Genomic DNA, 4,761 nt, shown 5'->3' with positions numbered 1-4,761 from the left:
TGGCCATTTCTCATGCCTACTTCCAGTGGCTGCCCAGCCTGAGAAGAGAAGGAAGGTGTGATAGGAGGGGAGAAGCTGGAGCTGCTGCCAAGGAAGGCTGCTGGGAGCAGCACAGGCTCTCTGTATGACACTGCTGTCGGGGTATTTTTGTTCAGAAATGTTTAATCCCTTGAAAAAGCCTGGAGTGTGATATCTCAGGTGTGCCCAGCATGTGTGATAAACGTTAGTTTTACTTTCAGGAGAGTAGTTTGGTTTTGTTGTACCAGTGGCGTACTGAGTTACTGCTCTTTAATATAATGGTTCAGGAGAACATCCAAGTGTCACATTGTGTTAGGTATCCTTTAAGTTTAAGAGAGGGAAATTGGCTGCCCATCCCTCCTTCCTTCAGTGCATGAGCTGTTTTGACATTGTGTGGGGATGTGATTTTGGTTTTTAATACAGTGGCTGCTCTCCACACTCCTTGCTGTGAGGAGAGCCAAAGAAACCTCCTTCCCCAAGAAGAGGAGGCTGTGATTTGTTGGATATCGTGTGTTCAAAGTGTCAGGAACCTCATCTTAAAGATATGGAATAAAATCTGTAAGGAATCCAGTGAGAAAGAGCCTGAAGCTTGACCATGTTTGTGTAGCTCCTTGCCTGTGGCAAGTGATCCTAATGGGTGTTAATGCAGAGAAAAGTTGTGAAAATAAAAGTGCCCTGGTAAGGAATGCTGGCATCCAGCTGTTTTTCTGGTACCTGGAGTGTTCCTCACATCTTCAGGGGCTTCAAAGGCCATTCTGTGCCCACCTGCAACCATTCCAGAGGTATCTTCCTCTGCAAACCACCAAGAAAAGCTGAATTATACTAGCAGTAATACTGGAACGGGTAAAAGCCCAGCACAAGACATTTGTGGATTGCACTAGTTGATCTTTAAAGCTCTCTTCCAACCCAAACCATTGTATTATTCTTTCACTTTTTTCTTTTTTTTTTTTTTTTTAATTTCAGTATTTAAGTGTGGTTTGGGATGTGAAACAGCTAAAAACCAAAAATCTGGGGCTGGTTATAAAGCAGCTGCTGGGAAAGCTAATGAAAGAGATGGAAGGATAAAGCTGAGGAGCGGGGCCTGGCCAACCTTGTGGGGAGCTTCAGAGGTTTCCTGACTTCTCTGGTGCCACATTTGGGTTGGGGCACTCACTGCACATTTTTGTCATTGATCACTGAGCTTGCTCAGAGCTCACCCTCTGCTGCAGAACCCCCTTTTGGTTTCAGGGAGGTGACAGCTGGGGCCACGTTGGGGTGTCCTGAGAAGATCCCCAGATCCTCTTTTTACTCGGGCTGTCCTGGCAGTGCCAAGTGCCTCCTGCAAACTGACATCAGCAAACTGGGATGGTGAGTTTTGTTTCACAGGGAGATGGCTGGTGTTGGTGATCAGGGGCCTGTGGCCCTGAGTGGGCTGATGCCCCCTAAATGCAGTGGCCAAATGGTGCAGGATGTCTCCTAAGCCAACCTGCCACCTCCCTGTTACGCGTTGTGAAGGCTGACCTAGAACAGAGACTAGACAGAGCTAAAGAATAAGGTAGGGATTTATTAAGAGACCTCAATGGCTCCACCTTGGGCAGCACAACCCAAGTGGCCACAAAAAATGCACGACCGGTCACGGGGTCTCTCAATTTTATAAGTTCTGCTCCATTTGCATATTGGAGTTCATTGTCCCATTCCAGCTTTAGCCCATGCAGTCCCATCCTGCTTGTTTTTCTCTCTTCAGCCCATGTTGTTTGTGTTCTTGGGCCTGAGATCTGGATCACTTGTCCTTGGTCCCCAGCTGGAGAAGGAATTGTTTTGTCTCCCTGCTCTGTGCAGAGAGCTCACCATCCCCTCATACGAAGCCCAGAGCCACACACTAAAGCAGCACAGAATGTGAAAAATAGAAAAGCTAAACCCTGAGGCATCACCTGGGCTGCAGCAGGGGCCTGAACTTGGAAGAGCTGTCAGTGTGTCCCTGCTGCTCTTGGGTCACTGCTAGGTGGCAGCCGAGGCCAGTGCTCAGCAGCTCAGCTCCCTGCAGCCTCAAACTCCTCCGGGGGCCTGGGAGGGCGAGGGCGGTGAGCAGCTGAAGAACATCCCGCTCAGTGGGCAGGTCCCCGTGCCCAGCAGGAGCTGCCTCTGTCCCGCTCCCTGCCTGGGGTGCAGCAGGCACCCAGACTGCCTGGGCATGCAACTGGGAGCTTTGGGGATGGTCCCACTGCTGTCTCAGGAAATTGAGACTGGGGAGATGCTATAGGGTCTGGAAGGTGCTGTGTGGATACTGGGAGCTTACATGGGTGCAGAAAGGTAGCAGCAAATTTGTGGGAGAGAGCCAGCAAGTGTTAAAGAGTATCCCTGTGATTTGGGAACTCCCAAACCTGCCAGTTTGAGTATGGAGGGAGCATATTCTGGGCACATCACTCTTTTTGCACCCTGGCTACCTGTTGAAGGTGGGCTACAGGGCCTTGCTGATATTCCATTTACCTTTCCTCATGCTGATCAGGATTTCTTTTTTCTTTGAGGTTTTGCCATTCACATGTGTCTGCTAGTGCTTGGTTAGTTTTCCGTGCACTTTCAATCAAGATAAAAGGTGAAGAACTGAACCTTACCCCTAAGCCTGGACCCCCCCCCCCCCCCCCACCTCAGCACCTGAGGGACAGAAAACCCACCTGGAGCTGCTGCCTGCTCCGGGTGATGTGAGCTGCTCTTCCCAGCTCTGTGATGGCATCTCCCTTCCCAGAGCAGTTCAGCTCACATTCCTCATGCCCTGCAGGTCCCTGTTTGTACATTTGTTGCCTAAGGCAGTGGAAAAAAGACAAAGATGCCTCAGGGACTGGAAATTGATGCTGTATTCATATCCTTGCTCTTGGGCACTGCTGTGTGCCAGTGCCAGGTGGTGGGGAAGGAGGGGTGGCTGTGTCAGGCACTGGGATCAGCTTTGTCAATTTTTGGGGAACCCAGGCCCACAGAGGTGTCTGATGAAAGAACGAGGGTGCTCTGCTCTGCAACAGCCCTGTCTCTGTAGGTGTCATGTCCCTCCTGGAGGGATCTGGAGTCATCCCCCTTCTTCCTCCTTGTGGAGCATCTCCATGGGGCACTGGGGAGCCTGGTGTGGATGTCCCTCATCCCAGGGTGTGCATGTAAATGGGTCTTGCTCCTCCAAAGGAGCTTGGGATGGGCCTGCTTTCCCCTCCTTTGCCCCTTGTTTCCCCCTTCCCTGTAGCTGTGCTGTCAGCAGAGGTGATGGACTCACAGTCCCTGGGGAGAGGACCAAAATGTTTAGAGAAAATTAAAAATTAAAAGGCAACATATTTCTGCAGCTCTCCCTAAAAGCTGGGGTTAAGCCAAATACCAGCAAGATGTGTGCTCCAGGGATTTGCTAATGGACTCGGGGACGGGAGGGTCTGGGGTCAGCCCTGGCAGGTGGATAGAGCCATGGGCCAGGTGGTTCCTTCCCCTGCTGGGCAGGTGGGAAGCAGGAACTGGAAACATGGTGTTCCTGTGGCTGGGGCCATGCACGTGAGAGCAGAGCCACACCTGGACCACCTCAAGAAGGACCCAGGTACCCCTAGCACATGGGTGGGTCTGGGAAGGGTGAGGAGCGGTACTCCAGGCAGGGATTTTGTTTTGGGGGTGTGTTTATGGAAGAGTGCCTCCCGGCTGCCTGGCCGCAGTGGTAATTGGGTACTTTGAGTTTTAAACGGGCTGTCAGGAAGGATTTGCCTGGTGAGGAGGATGGGAAGTGACAGCTCGCTTTGGATGAGCAAAGTGCAGCAGAGGTGGCCAAACACCTCTGTCCCTCCTTCCCAGCACTGCAGCCAGGCAGGAGCGGAGCTCGGGGCTCCCAGGCTGCCCTCTGGGGACACGCGTGGTCCTGGGCTGGCCCTGCAGTAGTCGCTGTGCCTGTGCCACTTCAGTGAGGGTGACGTTTTCCAAATCGATGCCTCAGCACATCCCTCCCCACCCCTCTGCACTTTTGAGTCAAGCCATGCTTTGCAACGTGGGGTTCAGTTGAGAAAATCATTTGGGCTTGAAAACCAAAACTGAGTGCTTCTGATCCTAAAAATGTTTGTGTCTTTATTTTTAGATGGGGTTTTTGAGATGGAAATTGAATCTTTTCCTTGTTTGGGGAGGATAAAAGTGCATTCAACCCTGCATCAGATTGTTTCACTTGACCCACGAGTAAATGCTTTTCTTTCCTCTGACCTGGAAGGCTTTCTTTTTCTTTCCATTTGGCAAGAAAAAGGGAAAAGCCAATTTTTGGTACAGGTCACTGCAAAATAAGGTCTGGAGCTGGAGCTTTTCAGCCTAAGCGCTGTGCCAAGACCCATCAGCTCTTCCTGCCAGTCCCTGGAGTAACTCTCTTTTTCTTGCAGCAAAAGGCCCTGGTTTTGCCTTGCGTTTTGACAAAATGACTGCCAGGCAGGAGAGCAGCCTCTGGCTGCTGGGTTTCGGATGAGCAGAGATGGGGATGGTGCTTGTGCCTTGCTGGCCTTTTGGAGGACATCCCTGGGATGGCTCATGCAAGCTGGCCACCAGTGCATCTCTGCGAAGGCCCCTTTGGGTGGCTTCAGGGGAAATGCCAAGAGATTCCTGCTGGTGGGAAGGAATGTGAAGGAAACATAGGAAAGCAATTCTGCTGGAGCATCCCTTGGCGGGACATGGGTCAGTGCTGCCTTTTGGTTGGACCAGGGCTGTGCTCTGGGGCTTGGTGCTGGCTGCAAGGATGGGTGCACATCCTGTCCCACAGAAACAGGGCTG

Source organism: Anomalospiza imberbis, chromosome 9, assembly GCF_031753505.1.
Source record: "Anomalospiza imberbis isolate Cuckoo-Finch-1a 21T00152 chromosome 9, ASM3175350v1, whole genome shotgun sequence".
NCBI lineage: Eukaryota > Metazoa > Chordata > Aves > Passeriformes > Viduidae > Anomalospiza > Anomalospiza imberbis.
The sequence above is the reverse complement of the archived record's forward strand: the minus strand, read 5'-3'. Positions refer to the sequence as shown.